Here is a 19,121-nt window from a genome sequence, read left to right as displayed (position 1 = left end):
TGATCACAGCACATCTTAATTCTTTTAAATTGCCTTCCCTCTCTCCTTTATCCTTTCCTCCATATTTAGATTTCCTTCCCTTTTGAGAAAGATTTATCCCCCCTTTTCCTATTATCTTTCTTTTTTTTTTTTTAGTTTATTGGTACATCTTAGGTATACAGTACATTTACATTCATCATTGGGATCCTGTACCTTTACATGACAGGTCTTGGTTCTTATTTTTTCCCCTTATCCCTGCCCTCCCTTTGCCCCCTCCTCCCCTCCCCATTTACAAACACTTTATTTCCAACGTCTTACTCTTTCTTTATATTTTATATTTCTCATATTAAAGAAACCATGTGATATTTAAGCTTGTGTGTCACTTAACATTATGGTCTCAAGGTGCATCCATTTTTCTACAAATGACTCAACTTTATTCTTTTTTATGGCACAGTAGTACTCCACTGTGTATAAATACCACATTTGTTTACCCATTAATCTGGTGATAGACATATAGGGTGATTTCAAGATTTAGCTATTGTGAATTGTGTTGCTATAAACATGGATATGAATTTATCAACGTAATATAATGCCTTTAACTCTTCTGGGAAGATATCTGGAAGAGTAATAACTAGTTTGAATAGATAAAACCTTTCCCAGAATCTCCACAGAGGGCTTCCCACTGCTTGGCACTTATGAATTACATAGTCATTCCCAAACCAAGCTTTGGCAAGGGAAATGGCATTTCCAGGACTGGAAATGTTTTTGTATTTATGTACAGATTGAAAATAGAGTTACTTTCCCTGGCTCTTGGAATAGAACAAAATCATAGTGTAATTATCAAAGAAGGGCAAAGAAAGGGATTTTGGATAAATAATCAATTGCTTTTGCTATATCAAGGAAATGATCTTTGTATCCTCCATGAGGCAGGTTGATTCATGGGTGTCACTTCAGAGTTATTTATAATAGAGACTCCATCATTAATCAGTTCCAGCCATGTAGCATCCCAGTAGCAATAGAAGAGTCACAACACTGCCCTCCTCATCCTTTCTCAGTAAAATAGTGGATAAAGAGAGATGAATCCAGCCATTAGGTAATATTCACTGCATGGCTAGCATGTGCTACAGTGCAGGGCTCCAAGGACACAGAGCAGAATCAGTTGCAGCACTCAGTCATGCCCTCAAGGAGCTCATAGTGAGAGCCAGGGTGAGAAGATAGGTGAGGGTGTGAACAAGTTCATCTACATAGTATAAAATTATAAGTAGAACAATTAGTGCTGTTGTTTATTGAGTATATGCTATGATCTACTTAAGAATTTTACTTATTTTTGCCTTTGTTTTAGATAGCTATCCTTATTTATTTGCCATTGAGAAAAATGAGTGTTAGAAAGTTGAGATATATTGTTTAAGGCCTCATGGCTAGTGTGGACTCAGACTGAGTTCTGCTGACTCAGAAGGCATCTTCCTAACTGCTGTGCTATAGTGTCTCCGTCATTCACTCAAAAACAAAGGTGCCATGACTTCCCAGCGGAAGCTCATGCTCATGTTGTCAGAGGTAGGGCTGTGGACATTTTGCAAAAGGAAGTGGAATGTAAGCTCAGTCTTGAGATCAAAACGATGAACCAGATGAATATGGTGGGGAAGGCCTTCCAGCCAACGGTAAGAATGTGTGAGAAGGCTCTGAGGCATGGAAGTTTTGGAAGACAGGGTGCATTTGGAGTTGGGATTCAAAAGGGAATGTAAGCCAGATGGCAAGAGACTTGTATCTTGTGCTTAGAAAGTTTGGGTTTGTCTCATGAATAATGGACATCCTTTGAGATTCTCAAAGCAATGGGTTTTAGAAAGACCAACACAGGGCTGGGGATTTAGCTCAGTGGTTCTGGTGCCTGCCTGGCAAGCGTGAGAACCCAAGTTCTCGATCCCCGGTACTCCCCCCACCCAAAAGAAAGACCAACACTGCAGCATTTTAGAAAGCTGAGTTGGAAGAGTTAAGATCTTAGAGAGACCAGTTAGGAAGCCATTGCGTGATCCAGACGAGAGATAATTAGGGGGAAGAAGTAAAATAACTAAAGAAACATTTAAGAACTAGAATCAAGGTTTTGGTGATTGATTAGACTTCTGAGTTAAAACGTTTGAAGATGATTTCCATATATTTGTTTTGGGAAGCTAGAATGCCTATGACGCTATATATTTTTACATCATTTATGGGAGGTGCCAGGAACTCAAATCAAATTAGCTTAAGCAAAAAGAATTGTAGAGAGACCTGTAGCTGGGAAGAAATTAAATAGCTTTTAGAGCTGAAAGAAGAAATGTAAGAGGCTGAGCACCACTAGGATATCGTCTCTCTTTGCTGTTCTCTTGGCTTCTCCTACATACCCGAAAAGATGATCACCCCCAGCTCCAAATGTACATCCTCAGTCTCTGCAGTGGAAACACAGTTTCTCTCACTCTTGGGCCTGCATGAGCCATAAGCTTTTCCTGCACCAATTCCTGTATCTAGAGAAATGGGGTATTGTGATGGTCATGACAGGATCCAATGCTCTGCCCTGTGGCAAGAAGAAAGGAGATGAGGAGAAGGCACTGGCGGCTCACAATAATACCTATCGTGGTTCACCTTAGATGCTGTTGACCAAGGCAGCTGGGGAACAGTGTGACATGGATTTAAGTCCAGATCTGATGTAGATATGTGAGATTCACAACATCAAACTCCCCAGCAGACTCCAACCACTGTAATATTTTATTGAAATCAACATGCTGGTGAGACAAGGAGCCTGACAGACAGCAGATGGCTCTCACGCAGAAAGGCTAATCAATTCAGACAAACAACAGCCATCATAAAAGAGTAGAACATACACAGCATACACACACATCAAAACAATTTAGAAACAAAAGGTTTCAGCCCTAGCTAGGAAGGAGAAACATCTATACATCTATGCAACAGCATCGTTAGAAAGCCTGGGAGCGAAAAAAAACGTCGGCCTGAGAGGCCCACAAGTTCTGTGAGGGGACAGCAGCCTGGCCGGAGGAAGGCGGCTGCCCAGCCCTCCTCCATCGCATGGCCCCAGGGAACTTTCCCCGGAGGCCAGATCTACTAGCTGCCAACGATGAACCCCCACCAACAGCGCGTGGCCGCGATGGGGATCGACAGGGAACTGAGCGACCTGCTGCACTTCAGTGTGATGTTTCCCCATCTATTAATAGGGGGAAACCAGGCCAAGGACACTGAGAAGCAGTCAGTTCACTGGATCAGAATTTAGAAGATGATGAAACACTTTCCACCTTTCCTTATGAAGCCAGAATCAACCTGATTATGTAAACCAGACAAACAGTAAACAATACAGGAAGAACAAAGGAAAAGAAAACTATGGACCAATTTATCGCATGAATGTATTGCAGAAATCCTCAAAAAAAAAAACTTTAGCAAGTTAAATCCCACTGTTCATAAAAGGAAAAACATAAACTACAGCTAACTTCAGATTTAATGGTGAAGAAATGAAAGTTTTCTTCCATAAACAAGAACAAAGCAAGAATTTTTACTCTAAACCTCTCTCCAGTTCAGTATTTTACTGGAAATCCTGGTCAGCATTAATACGGCAACAAAAGGAAATAAAAGAGGAGATCGGGAAAGAAGAAATGAAACCGTTTCCATTGATAGACAACATGATTGTCCTAAAGAATCGTCAGAAACCTAGAGTTTAGGAAGTTCACAGGACATAAGATACACTCCCCCCCGACACCCCACTCTTAATTCTCTATATATTTGGCCCTCTATTTCTTCGGGTTCATCATCTGCAGATTCAACCAATCATAGGTTAAAAATACATGAAAAAAAAAAAAAACAGGCCTGGGCATTTAGCCCCTCTCCAGGTGACTTACCTCATGGCTCACCTTCTCAAATCTCTGTACCTCTTGCCCCAGGCTCATCAGGCTTCTCCAGAATCCCTTAGGCTTTTCTACCTCAGGACCCTTGGCCTCCTCCTCCTCTTCTTATTTTACTTCCATTCTTCCTCCCATCCTTCCTTCCTTCTTTTCCCCCACTGGGGATGCCTTGCTATGCTCCTCTTTTTGTCCACTGAGAACTGCTCCTGTCCTCGAGGTCCAGCAAAGTTCTCCATCTTCATAAAGACTTGTATTGTTAATGTTTCCAACTAGATTAAGCAGATTTCAGGCTTCTAAATCACAGGTGGCATTCCTCATTCATCTCTGTAAGGCCCAGGAGCACTTGGCACAAGTCTTTGAACTCAGTTCTTTGTGAAGTTTTATGAATCCACTTCTAATATTGGAGTGGGGGCAGTGACACTTCTTAAGAGATAGAAAAAAAAATTGGCAACATATATCTAGAATATATAAAGAACTAAAATATCAGATCCTCCAAATTCAAAAACCCAGTCCCAAAATGGACATCTGAAATGAAGACATACTTCTCAGATGAAGTACAAATGGCAAATAAATATGAGAAAAAATGTTCAACATCACTGGTCATTCAAGAGATGCAAATTATAACAATGCTGAGATTCCATCTCACTCCAGAAAGAATGGCTGCTATCAAGAAATCAACCAATAACAAATGCTGGAGGGGTTGTGGGGAAAAGGAACCCTTCTCCATTGTTGTTAGGAGTGTAAAAATCAGTGTAGAGATTCCTCAAAAATTAAAACTAGAGGCTCTATTTGAACCAGCTATTCCTCTTCTTGGTATCTTCTTGAAAGAATTAATACCACAGCAAAATATACACACTCATGTTTATAGCAGGACAGTTAATAACAGTTAAATCTTAGAAACTGTCTAAATGGCCAACAATTGATAAATGAATAAAGAAAATGTGGGGTTTTTTTATACAATGGAGTATTACTCAATCACAAAGAAGGATCAGCTTGAGACAGTCTAGGTAGAGGGATACACCTTGATACCATACTCTTAGGTAAAATAAATTGGACATGTGTACAAATATCACACTGTTTTTCTGGTGTGAGAAACTGAAAGTGTAAATAAGGACCAAAATGTATAATAGATATTGTGAAAATGTTCAAATAGGGAGGGGGGAGGAGGAAAGGAAGGAAGGAAAAGGAAACAATGAGAAAAAAAGGAAAAAGGAAACAAAGTTTTTGTAAATAAGAAGGTGAAGAGTGGTTGAAAGGTGGGGAGCAGAATGGGAAAAAAAGAATCAGTACATATCACGTGCAGGTACAAATTCCCTATGCTGAATACAATCACTATGTATATCTAAAATGTACCCATAAACTTAATGAATTTTAAAAGAACTAAGGATGTTAATATAGTATATTGAAATACCTTTAAAATTGATAATATAGAATAAAAAACTCAGTAGAGAGGCAGGCAAAGAAAATAATGTAGAGTTTATGAAAAGGCCAGTGCTTATAGAAGAGATCAACTTCACTAGTTATTGAAGAGATGCAAATTAAAACAGTGTGATCACAAGTTTTACTTGTCAAGTTGGGGAAGATTTTAAAAAATGGCTTTTGTAGGGTAAGTAAAATTTGGATGAAATAATTACTCACATTTTACACTTGAGACTGCATGCGAATACAACACTTCTGAAGATGAATTTGGAAATTTTTATTAAATTTTTAAAATGTCTGTATTTTAAAAATCTTAACTCTGCTTTTAGGTATTTATCATAAGAATGTACTTAGAGCTGAACTCATAGACTTCACATAAGGATACACATCTTAGTATGACGGTGAATGGCTGGCCTGATTCTCACTTACTCAGTGTTCAGAAGGCAGCCGCAGAAAGATAAATGGAATTTTTACATTTCCTTTCTATTTGTCTGACTTAGGTAAGAAAACCATTGACAGTTTGTTTGATACCTGCTGCAATACGCTAAGCTATTTTTTTCATTGATACAGAATTCTCTACCCTTCCTGGTACACTTTTATTTAGGATCTTTCATATTAAGCTAAGCTCCTTCTATGAACACCCCTGGTTCCCACACAATACATTAGCTCCTATTATTTTTCTGCCTATCTCTCAGTACCTGAAGGTCTTTGGAGGGGTGTGATACACTGTATAGAGGCTGAACTAGCTGGTAGGTTACAGACAAGAAGAAATCTCATTTTACTACTCCTCCAGTTACTTCTGTACTGTCAGTCCAATCATCCATCCACCTAGCTACTTATCAATTCAATTAACCATTCATTTGTCCAACCATTCTTTTTTTTTTTTTCTTGGTACTGGAGATTGAATTTGGGACCTTGTGGTTGTGAGGCAGGTGGTGGCACCACTGAGCTAAATCCCCAGCCCTGTCCATCTATTCTTTTATCCATCCATATATCCATACATTATTCTTTTATCCATACATCTGCATAAACATTCTTCCATCTTTCTTCCAAACATTGCGTGAACATATGCTGTGAGCTAAGAGCTGTGTTCAGTGTTGGGTACTAGGTTTACACAGGTAATAATCATGGTCCCTGCTACCAAGTTATTCACAGTTAAGGTGCATGGTGGACTAATAAAGAGTTGGTCGACTTTCTTCCAGAGGTCAACATCCACAAAGAGCTCTGAAGTATTGAGTGGGGTCAGGGTGTGCAGCTCCCTCAGATGGTGGATCCCAGTGGGAGACTGTGAGTGTGTTCAAAATTATAGTACCTACAAGTTAATGTAGTAATAATGGAGAAGGGGAAGGGGAGGAAGGAGAGAGGTGGAGGGGATTGGGCTTTCAAGGAGAGAATAAGAGAGTCTGGAAGGGAAAGGAGGGACAGAGCATGATGATCTTGTTGTTCACACCTAGGTGTCTGGGCTTCATTTGAGAGGCAAAGGAGGACGTTGAAAAGATTCGAAGGAGAGGAGAGGAGTTTTAAGTACTTTTGCAAAATCAAGCTCTTACAGAGAGGTAGATGAAATGGAAACTTGAGGTCAGTCGAAACATGACCACAGTGATCCAGATGAGGAATTATAGCTATCCAGAGGGATAACTGAACTAAGAAATAGGAGAAGAGGAAAGGAAATAGAGTTAAGAGATGTGTGTTACCAACGCCATGATGACAAGACCCTGTGCCTGGGCAATGGAGGCACTGCAGGGATGAGGGGCAAGTAGGCATTGTCAAAAACTCCCAGCTTGCTGGTGTGTGTTGGATGATGGAGATTTAGATGTCACAAGAAAGCAGTGAAACTGATTGCTGCCCCTGCCACATTTCCAGGAAACCCACTCAGCATTCAGCCCACCCTTTTCTTTCCTCTTCCAGCCTGTCTCTTGGAACTCTTTGAAAGTGGCTGCTGTGATGGCCCAGAGGTAGCCCTGTGGCCAGGGGCCCATGTTGGCATGGTTTTCTGGACAGCAAGTTCTTCAGCTTTTGTTCAGGGATGGGGATCTGGAGACATTTCCCCCGATCATAAGGTTCCTGAATGGTGTTTATACTTTATACCACAAAATTTTGTTAAGGAATGGCCTGTTTTGAGTTTTGTTATGCAGAAAACAATCTCAAGTACTGACTGCACTGTTTATCCTACTTTGTAGGCCCAGTTTAAATGATATCTGTCATATAGAGGCCTACCTAAGTCTCTACCCCTGCCCCAGGCTCTGTTATACTTCATTTCACATCAAATTATCAATATTTGTTCATGCATCTATCCTTTTGGGTAAACCTGGAACTCTTTAAGGGGCAAGAGACTCGTATGTTCATTCCCCTTTCCCTTATAGCATATGCCCATCCAGTTTCCTTATTTGCTCTTGTTCATTCCCCACATTTTGAATAGTACTCAATCTTTGGGGCTTCTAACACTTTTGGGGTAATACTGTTGTTTATTTCTTTTTGTTTGTTTGTTTTTTGTTTTTTGAGGTAGGGTCTCATTTTGTAGTTCAAGCTGGCCCTGAACTCAGTATGTAGGCCAGGCTGGCCTCAAACTCATGGCAATCCTCCTGCCTCAGCCTCCCAAGTGCTGGGATTACAGGCATGCCCCACCAAGCCTGGCTTGTGGTTTATTTCTTAAAAACAAATGGATGCTATGATTGTTGGGTGTCAGACACTGAAACATCCCCCAGGTTTTTAAAAGCTTGTAGCTCTCGCTTGAAGCTCTTAAAGCTCTCCTGACTTGCTCAGATGGGTCTAACTGCCCCAGGGAAGGCATTTTGGTCTGGAAATGTGATGCTTTGAAGACTACATAAGCAAAACCTCCTGCTTTCCGCTTGGGAATGAGACTTGTGCCTTTAAGACATGTCTTGGGAAATCAGCCTGAGCAACATAATTGCAATGAAATTACCCCATATCACACCCACACATTCATTATGAGATTCCTTACTGACACCTTGACAATTTGTTTCAGAAGATGTTATTGCATATTCCTCCCTCTGGAATAGATACAGATGCATATAGACATACCAGCCCACACATAATGTATATGCATATCAGTGTGTTTTTATTATATGATTATACGAGGCTATCAATCAGTTTTCATTTGGAACTCTTTGCATTTATAGTTCAGGAAGTTATTTAAAATCAAGGGGTGGAGAAGGGAGCCTCCTAGAAGAACTGAAGAGGAAGGGTTGGGTTGGGAAAGCCAGTGTGGAAGGCCTTGCTATCTGAGAACTGTGCCTTCTCTCCCACCCATACACGGTTCTCCCTTCTGCACTTAGGTCTTTTCACTAGTGGAAATTCATTCCTGGGGAGAATCCACAGGAAGAGGCTGCCAAAGGACAGCTCCAAAGGAGACTGTTTTAGGGTCATAAGGCGCCATCTTCAGCCTCTGCAGACCCTTCTGTTGGGTCTGGAAATGTTTATGGCCATGCTGATCTGCATGGAACAACAAAGGGAGAGCTAGGTACCGGCCAAATTTAAATACCACCCCAGATCCAGGAAGACTAAGCATGACATTTTAGAGAAAGACTTCCAGGCCTTTCAAAGTTATGACACCACATGAAAACAAGAATATCTGTACTGTGCACCATAGTGTAGCACAGAGAGCTTGGGCTACCTATAGCAGGTTGGGGAAAAAGCCATTCCATTTTCTTTATATAAAATACAAAATGAAAACTAAAGTGCTGCTTATTAGGAAAGACATCTCTTTCCTAGTTTTAATGAGAAACTTGAGCTTGCTTCCTTCCATAAATATAATTGTTTTCAAATCACACAGTAGTTGATCAAGATTTTTTAAATGCTATCGTCTACAAATTCTTGGTAGTCACCCTTGATAAGAAACTTTGCACAAGTGAGTGATAAAAAATTTAAAGCCATTTTTATAACCATTAAAGATTCATAGCAGTTGAAGTTATATTTAAAGAACTTAACAGCTCTTCTTTTTCTTTCACTGATAAGTGTAGTGTTGAGAGTGTTTGTGACAATGTACGTGGATCTCAAGTCCTATTGAACCTACATCAAGGACTCCAAATATGATGGGATTTTTATTTGTGGGATGTGGTGTGTGTGCTATTGGAACATTTGCTCTGCAGCTGGCTCAAATAACACTTCGAGGGTACAAAGATTTCAGGCAAACGCAAGCATATGACATAGGAATCCCACCCAAGTACAATGCCATTGTGCCACCATCAAGCTTCACTGGGCCTCTCTACACTTTTCTCCTACGATTGCTGCACCTGGGCTGCATGTGGTGCCCCTTGGTAAACAAGCTTCTTCAGCCTTCCTGTCTCTATGATGGTGATGGCGACCAGTGGGGCTCACAGTGGAGTGTGTGACTGTTGGGAAAGTAGCTCCTTGCTCATTCTCATTGTAGCTCCCTGGGTCAGAGCAGCCTGGGTAAGGTATCCCTCTCCATGTTCACTGGTCTGGAGATGATAGCAGATGCCATCAGACCCCACCCACATTGGGTGGCCTTTTCAAGAGCCACAGATAAGGTTCCTTGTGGCCATGGGAGAGCATCTCTAGGTACTCTGTCTGCTTCAGGCTGTACCCCAGCATCTTAAAGCTGAGAGGATCAGATCCCACAGAACTGTAATTTATTCATGGCACACTTGTTGGGAAGCAGATGATAGATACATTCCTCTTCCTCTCTGCCCTTCATTTTCCTATCAACCATTTCACTGGTTGCTTCCACATGAGAAATATATTCATGAAACAAAATCAGACACAGTTGAATATAATATAATGAGGCAAACAAACAAGTAATTTAGATGGTAACTGCTCTAGGCCCTTGTCTGGCAGATGCTAAGCAGGAAATAGTCTGTCTTGAGTTGTTTTAAAGTAGGGAAAGTTTTCTAGGACCCTTCCCCAGGAGCAAGAGCAAGCAGGGGATGGTGCCCAGAGCTAATGGAAAGCAGGTGGTTTCAGAATAGCAAGAAATCATAGCTAAAGAGAGGGGCCAGTGGGGAGTGGGAGGGTGGAGTTGGAAGAGAGCTGACCATCATCGCAGCTCAGTTTGCCGACACTCGATTCCAGGTAGTGCGATAATGTGTTTTCTAATGTAATCCTCACAACTCCCAACAAGTGGAATGTTATATTCCCACTGGATAAATGTGATTAATGAGGACTAGAGGTGTAATTTATACTGCCCAAGGCCACAGGGATATTAGGTGGCAAATTCTGGACTCCAGATTATGGGTAAAGCCCCTCACAGAGAAGATGAAGCTTACAGTCTCACACACAATTGTTCTATGGAGGCCTTATCTCACTCCGGGTGCTGTATTCTTCATGAGTATTTAAAAGGAAGAGATGTATTTGACCTTTAGCATTTTCATTTAGAGACATATTATCTAAAGAGACCCTGTGAAGGAGTCACAGTGACCAGGACCTGCAAATTCTTTCCTTATGAGGCCTTTCTCCGGCTCTTACTTTCTAGTCCTTCTGTCACCACTGTCTTGTTGGCAAAGCTCAAACTTGACTGAACATTCAAAGTCATTGTAAACTAACTCCAGACTGAAGCCTAGAAGAGTATTTGGCATCCAATGGGTGCTTAGCTGATATCTGTTCAGTGCATCGATGAATGGATGGATGGATGAGGCCTCTGTCTCTTTCTTCCTTTACACCTCTGCATAGTCCTGTGCTCTCATCAACAACCCTTAAACACCATGAATATCCCATCCCCATGTATTTGCTCACACTGTGGTCCTTAGAATGGTTTTTCATTATCTGTTCTAATCATTAAGGTCTAGCTGATTGCAAAGTCCAGCCCAAGCCCTTCTCTGCCTCGTCCTAGCTGACTAAAGTGGCCCACAGAGACCTACCTGCCTTGAATTCATATTTATTTGTGCAACATTTTAAAACCTAAGTGTATTTTTGTCCTGGCTGGAGAATGAGCACCCAAGTCCACACTGTGTCTCTAGAAGATACCATCTGTTATTCATTCCTGCACAGTACCTTGTAACATAGGTGCTCAAATCATATTATGTAAGTGATCAATAGGGTACTTCTTGCACATGGTAAACGTTTCATAATGACACTGACACATTCCACCAAAAATAATGATATTGTGTCAACTTTTCATGCAACTTTCTGAGAATACCAACAGCTACTGAGAACAAGAACACTTGAATTATGACAAATGTATGTGTGTTCCTTATTTCCACTCATTTGTTAAGTAGTCAAATAAATGCTTAATTAAATACAATATTATAGGCTCATCAACATTAAAAAAAAAAACAAAAACGCACACTTCATCAGCCAGCCCAACACATTCACTTTGTTCAAGGCCATTTCTGCTAAAGGAAGGGCTATCAAAACTTTGGCTATTTTTGCACTGGCTGCGCCCTTCCACCCTCACTCCCCTTAGAGAAGAACTTGACAGTGCAGGTCCAGAAAGAAGCTGGTTAGCAGTCAAGTTACAACTCTCTAGATACCTAGAGAGTTCAGAGACCTAGTTTGCTTGTGTGCCTGTTTTGTTTTTTCTTAATTTAAGTCTGTGATTGACTTATGATGTGTACTGGCACTTTTAAGAGATTCGAATAAAGCACTGAGAGTTCAGAACAAATGTAAATGGCCTCCAAGAAAAAGGAGGGGGAAAAAACGACGATAATCTTTTTTAATGGCTGTAAAATGTGGAAAGGATAGATCATGAGCTCTCTGCATGGGGCCCTCGTCTGATCTCAATCCAGTATTGTAATTTAGACATGACTTTTTATTTAATTTCTGACTGAGAAAGGGAAATTAGAAAACAGCATTATCTCAGCTGCTTCGTTATAATGAACAATATTTCACAGTGCCAGCCCCAGAGTTACCTTTGGAACTTCTTTTATGAGGCGGATGTTGATTCCAATTGTAGGAGAACGTGAGTTTTCCCATACACTGGTTGCTTGAGGAGCAAAAATCCAAGTATGCTTTTTAATTAGAAGCTGGTTTAAGGCTTAGGCCGCCCACCAGTTTGCAGGTAGGGGAAGGAAACAGAAAGATCATTAAACCAGGCACTAGAAAACACTAAAACCTGGGTGAGGCTGCTCTGCACTTCTTACATGTAAGTAACAGTTCCCTTTAATCTCCCAACCCTGCTTATTTATTTAATTTTCAAATCAGGGGGATTTATCCAATCTGTAATTAACCCTTGCATCTGACCAGAGCAGTGCTGCCTTCTGCCCCTTCTCTTCCCTGCTCCTGGCCACTAAATACATAATGGTCTGATAAATATTTAAGCAGTGATGAGGGAGATAATGCAAGTAATCCATTAAAGCTGCCTGCTTGGGCCTGCACCAGGGAAAATGGTGGTGCTAAAAAGTGGATAGAGTAAGTGCTAAAATCCCAGGCCCAGAAGCAGGATCGCCGACTGCAGAGGGCCTTGAGCCCCACTGCAGGGAGGAGACATTTGAGGCCCAGGGTGCCCTTATTCCTTCTGACAACTCCCTGCACTCTTGCCCTGGTCACCAGGTCAGCTTCTCTGCAGAGACTGCAATGAGGCCAGCCAATGTCCTGGAAGAGAGCTTCCTCAATGAGGTGACTTGGCATGGCTACCCTGCTGCTACCCACAGCCTCAAGGACAGCCCAGTGTTAACATCAATGGCCACAGCAACCACAAGTCCCAGTATATACAGGGCAGTCTCAAGCTCTCCAGCATAATGATTAATAGCGTCCTCTGTCATTTTCAAGTATCCCTCTTTAGACCACAAAAGATATCATCCCACCCATGACTTTCTAATAATGAGCTTCAAAATGATAGAGAGATGGAGGAAGGGAAGAGATTATAGCAGCAACTCTCATAAAATACACACCAAACACAACCATAAATAAATCCTACTATAGAAGTCTTTCATCCAAAAAACCACACACGAATACGTACAAATAACATTGTGTATTAGGTTTTCTATCACTATAAAAAATACCTGAGAGAATGAACTCTTACAGAGAAAAATTTAATTTTTGCTCATAGTTTTAGAGGCTTCAGTTCACGACTGGTTAGCCCTGTTGCTTTTGGGTCTGTGGTAACACATCATGGAGGAAGGGCGTGGCGCAGCAAAACTATTTACCTCATGGCCAGGAAATGAAAAAAGAGGAAGGAAAAAGGGATGGGATCCCACTCCTTGCTTTGAGGGTGTGCCCTCATGACCTAAAGACCTCCCAAAGGCTCCTTTGCATTTCAATAGCACTAGGCTAAGGATTAAATCTGTACTACATGGACCTTAGGGGGACACTTAAGATCCAAACTATAGCACCTGAAATACGTTGTCTTGGCTTCTCTGAACTCCTCTTGTACCTTACCTGCATCTCGAACTGGATTCTAACCTCAGAAAACGTACCAATCACCATGGAGTTTTCAGAGTATAAGCTGGGTTTGCCACTTCGGCTTTAGCCATGCATAGTTCTCACCTCAGTGTTGACCACATTTGTGTAATGAATAGGTCGGTTGTAGTTATTTATGTTTATGTTAAATTTCTCTTACTGAAGGTCTTTGAGAACAGAAAAATTTTAAATCTATTATTACCTAGGATATCATTCATATATCCCAAAATGCATTCACACAAAACTTCCCTTTGTACACACACACACATACAAAAAGAATCTTATATGAACTTCACACACACTTTTTAAATGCTGCATTTCATTGCAATACAATGATCTCCACAGAGACAGTGGCTGGACAAGTGAGAGCTGAACGGGCACTGAGTGACCCTGTGCCTCACTAAGCAAAACAAGTAAACATGGACAGAGATCCTAAGAAGCAGAGAGACAAAATGTCACCATGTGCATTCTTTGTGCAAACTTGCTGAGAGGAGCACAAGAAGAAGCACAACAAAAAAGAAGTTCAAGGATACAATGCACCCAAGAGGCCCCCTTCAGCCTTCTTGTTCTGTTCTGAGTATCGCCCCCAAATCAAAGGAGAACATCCTGGCCTCTCCATCCGTGATGTTGCAAAGAAACCAGGAGAAATGTGGAATAATACTGCAGTGCAGGACAACAGCCTTACAAGAAGAAGGCTGCCAGGCTGAAGGAAAAGAACGAGAAAGACATCACTACCTACCGAGCTAAAGGAAAACCTGATGCAGCAAAAAAGGGAATTGTCAAGGCTGAGAAAAGGAAGATGAGGGAGATGAAGAGGATAGTGAGGAGGAAGAAGAGAAAGAGATAAAGATGAACAGGGATGATGGTTCTAGCACAGTTTTTTTCTTGTCTACAAAGCATTTAAACTCCCCTGTACACAACTCCTTTTAAAGAAAAAAATTGGAATGTAAATAAATAATATTGCATTTCTACCCTCAGAAAATAAAAATCAAGTTTCACATTTTTAATGATTTTATCTCTATTAGCCTTCCCTTAAATTTCTCCTTGTTGGAATAAAGGAGTACACATTTAAAATTAAGGATAGTCCCTGTTATTCATTTAACCAATCCTTTCTATTTCCTCTCTTCCCTTCATCTGTTCATTCATTTATTTCATTCACTGACTTATTCAATACACATTCACTGAATACTGTGTTCTGGGCTAACCTAGTTCCCAGTGGGACCTGGAAAGACCCTTCTGAGGCCTCGATGTCCACACGACCAAGATGAACTATTACCTTGCTAGCTTTAAAACCATCCTCCACAGCCTCCCTCATAGACAGATCTGACATAAATCCATGTGTTCGTTGCTCTCAAGCTCCCAGGGGTTAAATCTGGAGACTGAGGAGGAAAGGGCCTCCAGAGACTTCACACCCTTAATCTATTTGTGCATTGACTTTCCCTCCTGCCCCAGCCCCCAGCTCAGCCTGTGCCTAATGCTGCTCCTCTGGGGAGCTGCCATGGCTGCTCCTCTGGGGAGCTGCCATGGCCCAGTCCAGCTGCCCCAGCCCTCCAGGGCAATGGGCCCCCCTGGTCTTCATGTCAGCTCCCCTCTCCCTACAGCACCCTTAGGGCTTTTCTTTTAGGGCTAGATGCTCCTAGTATCTCCTCCCTTTCCAGCAGTTATCCTGGCCAGACACACAGATCTTCATGCCCTGCTCACCAGAAGTTCACCCATGAACATTTGTATGGTTATTATTCACACATGCTAGCTCACACATAGATGATGTGTATGCTTGTGGGTGCATATGCATATCCTGATCTTATGGATATTCTCTACCTCTCCGCGCTTCCTTTAGCATTCTTTCCCCTTACTTTACTCAGTGGCATTGCTTGTAGAGACTGAATTTTGTTGCATACGCCCAGAGATGAGGCCCCTTGACTCAGCATGAACTTTTGTGGCAAATAAATATGCTAAATGTGACTGATACGTGTATACCACTCTTAGTCAGTGAGGACTTCCATAATAGAATACCACCGACTGATGTTCTGTCGTTGTTGTTGAAAACACCAGCCTTGCAGCTCTGTGTGCTTGTGAAAATTGCCCTGGCCCTTGACATGACCACATAGCCAGGCACTAGGCTTAGCCAACAAAGAAGAATGCATAGAAAGATGCAGCTTGTATCCCTGAGGTCCTAGAGGACAGCACCAGGCTCATACATAATCAGACCTAGGGTCATACTGATCCAATTTTCAATTGCTTCAGAGTGACATTGGGGAAGCTTTTTATCATCTCCCCTAAGCCTCAGTTTGCTCATATATGAAACTAGGTCAATGATGGAACTTCCTTCTAGGTTGTGGTGAGAATTGAATGAAAAATTATTAGTCAGGGGCCTGTCACAGAATAGGTGCCCCATGACTGACAGCTACAACTCTCTCTATAGAGTTAGATCCTCACAAGGCTGGGAGTAACTCCAGAACATGTGGAGTTACTTTAGCTTAGTCCTTCCTTCTCTTACCCACACAACCAGGGATATTAGTTTTTGAAGGGGCCACTCCCTTGGCTGAGTTATAAGGTGCCCTTGGGGACTGTGATTTGCCTAGTTTTCCCTTCCCTTGGAGTGTGTGGTATAAATTGCCAGGAGAGATTGACACTGGCTTTGGATAAATGATAAGATAGAAAACCCAGGGCAAGCTTCCACACTCTTGACTAAAAAGTCAAATCTGATACTAAACAGATATGCTGGTCAACCAAGCAACTGAAAAGCAAGATAGAAAGGTGAGAACATCAGAAGACCTCATGTTAAACTCTCAGTACTTCACAGAAGGTGGGACTCAGGGCCATCCTGGGGAGGGGATGTGTGGATATCTACACTAACTTACTATATGAACGTCTCTACTCTTGCCAACATTATTACTTATGGAAAATGAACATTGGCAATAGACTTGGAAGGGCACAATAGGTGACAGAGGCCACTCTTAAGGAATTGGGCAGGGAGATAGAAGAGCAGTTCCCCTTCCCCTCCCTGCCCAACTTGTCTTGGTGATGAGAAGTGAGGCATGTGCTCACGGGCTATTGATGGATGTTGTTATGTACTGAATGTAGCCCCACTCATATGTTAAAGCCCTAACCCGCAGTGTTATGCTCTTTGGGGATGGGCCCCTTGGGAGATAATTAATATTGGATGAGGTTATGAGGGCTCCCTTAGTAGGATCAATTCCCTTATTAGGAGATCAGGACCAGGACTTCTCTCTCTGACTGTGTGCAAGCCAGAATAAAGGGCCCTGTCCAGAATCTGACCAAGCAAACACCCCAATCTCAGACTTCCAGCCTCCAGAACTGTGAATGACAGAGATGTGTTGTCAGTTGTATTTTGTTATAGCAGCCCAGACCGACCAAGGTATGAGTGTATGTACATCCACCACATGGAGCATTGGCTACCTTCCAGCACCTCTGCCAGAAGCCTTGTCATTTCAGCAACCAGGAGTACCTACAAGGGTAGGGCCTGGAGTGCCTGCCATGCAGTGCTGTCATCTGTGGTCTCCCACCTCTCCCAGAGGCACATGGGAATGGACCTTGTTGTGCAGCCTTCAGTCTCAGCAGCTTTTGCGGGGTGGCCAGGGGACAAAGGTTCAGATCCCACTACATGGGAAAGAACTTTTCCAGAGTAGATCCACACAGAATAGAAGAAGCCTTTGCTTTCTGGCCAGAACTTGCAGACAAAACAGTAAGCCAAGCCCCTGGTGTGCTGAGCCACACCCTTCCCTACAGAGGCAAGGGTGAGAAATTGTGTGGTGCTTCCTGCCCTAATAAACCAGAGCTATTTCTTCTATGTGACTGCTTTGATGTCTGCAACTGCTTATTAAACAAGACAATTGTTGTGCTAGGTCCAGTCTGGAAATCTAGTTTGGACCCAAAATGCATTTAAAAACATCATTGAGGGGTATCATAATAAAAACACAATGAAAAAGACAAGCTTAGGCTGTTAACTTGGAGTGCCATGTGTGTTCATGAGGGTCTATATGTGTGTGCACGAAAAGGTGTGAGAGTGCATTTGTGGCTTAATTAGCTTGCCAGGAGTAGCTGGTGACCAAGGGCTAGTAAGTTTGAAATAGAGAGTTAGGCTCTAAGAATTCATGAGGCTGTAATGTTGGATCCTTTCCTGGGGCTACTTACATGCTGATAGAGGCTGTGCCTTAACCAGAATAATAGACTTTGCAACTAACAGAATTATAGAAACCAAGCGGAGGAAAGTCAGAAGTCCCTTGGCTGACTTCTAGTAGAGCATCCCTTCCCAGTGAGAATCCCAGTAGCTGACTTCACAGTGTCCAGGAAAGGTCTGCTTGCAGTTGAATGGCCCACTGCTCATGACCAGAGCGAAAGGGAGAGAGCAAGTACTAGTGAGATCAAGGACTAGAGAACAGAATGCTTTCTTCTTTATCTGCATGTTGCACCTGGATCAATAAACAGGTTTTTTTCATTGTTATTCATTTTACAACTCAATAAAGCTTAATTATGAGAAAGCAGGAAAACAGGCAGAAGCCATGCTCACATAATATTGTATTCCTCGCGGTAATTCCTGTGGGACCCTCACACTTGCATCGCAATGTAGAACAAACCAAATTACGGGGACTATTCAAAATTCATTTAAAAACATCATTGAGGAGTATCATAATAAAAACACAATGAAAAAGACAAGCTTGGGCTGTTAACTTGGAGTGCCATGTGTGTTCATGAGGGTCTATATGTGTGTGTATGAAAAGGTGTGAGAGTGCATATGTGGCTTAATTAGCTTGCTGGGAGTAGCTGGTGACGAAGAGCTAGTAAGTTTGAAGTAGAGGGTTAGACTGGACCAGACAGGACATGGAGAGGGGTAGGGGACTGTTGGAAAGTGCTTGCAGTCTTATCTTCTGTTTGATTAAAGGTCAGCCTTTAATAAATGATGTTGGAGCTTGAGTACCCGAGCCGTATTGGGGTGACCAGGGCATTGCAAGGGGCTGAGGACTTTCCAGGGCTCAGGCTCAAGGTCAGTGTTGAGGAAGTGATCAGTTCCCTTACTGTTTATAGGCAAAGACCTGCACCCTGTGATGGGTGGTCTTGTACCAGCAGGGAGCATCGATGAAAGTGCTGAGGGTTCTCAGGCTCTTAAATCTGTACTGGTGACCACCAGCTTTCCAGTGGAGCCTTGTACTTCACACTCAAACCCAGCACTGGAGGGAATCAAGCCCTTTGTCAGGAGCCCACCAGGCTTGGGTTCAGATCACGGGTACCTGATCTCCTTGTGTTAGCTCCTTGTGCTTACTTGGAGATGGGCTGAGTTGATGAGTCCTTGCTTGTCCTCATGTCATCTGACTTGTTCTTTTCTCTCTCCATTTCCTGGCCCCTGTCTTCCTGGTTTGTCTGGCCCAGCCCTGCATTTTCATTGCCCCCAACTTAACATCTTGGAGGGAAGTTAGCTTTTCCCCACTTCCCACCCCAATCTCACTTGGCTACTTTCTCTCCCTGTTGAGATCTTGGGTCCATTGCTTTGGGTCTCAGTTTACTTCTGGA

At 42.3% G+C, this 19,121-nt stretch overlaps 1 pseudogene; it reads left to right on the top strand.

The window, feature by feature from the left end:
- The first annotated feature begins 14,011 nt into the window (after positions 1 to 14,011).
- On the top strand, positions 14,012 to 14,522 carry LOC109117944 (annotated as a pseudogene).
- Positions 14,523 to 19,121: the final 4,599 nt, after the last annotated feature.

This window comes from Fukomys damarensis, unplaced genomic scaffold (assembly GCF_012274545.1).
Source record: "Fukomys damarensis isolate Sample0158 unplaced genomic scaffold, DMR_v1.0_HiC HiC_scaffold_30, whole genome shotgun sequence".
Lineage (NCBI taxonomy): Eukaryota > Metazoa > Chordata > Mammalia > Rodentia > Bathyergidae > Fukomys > Fukomys damarensis.
This window is presented reverse-complemented; position numbering and strand designations above follow the sequence as displayed.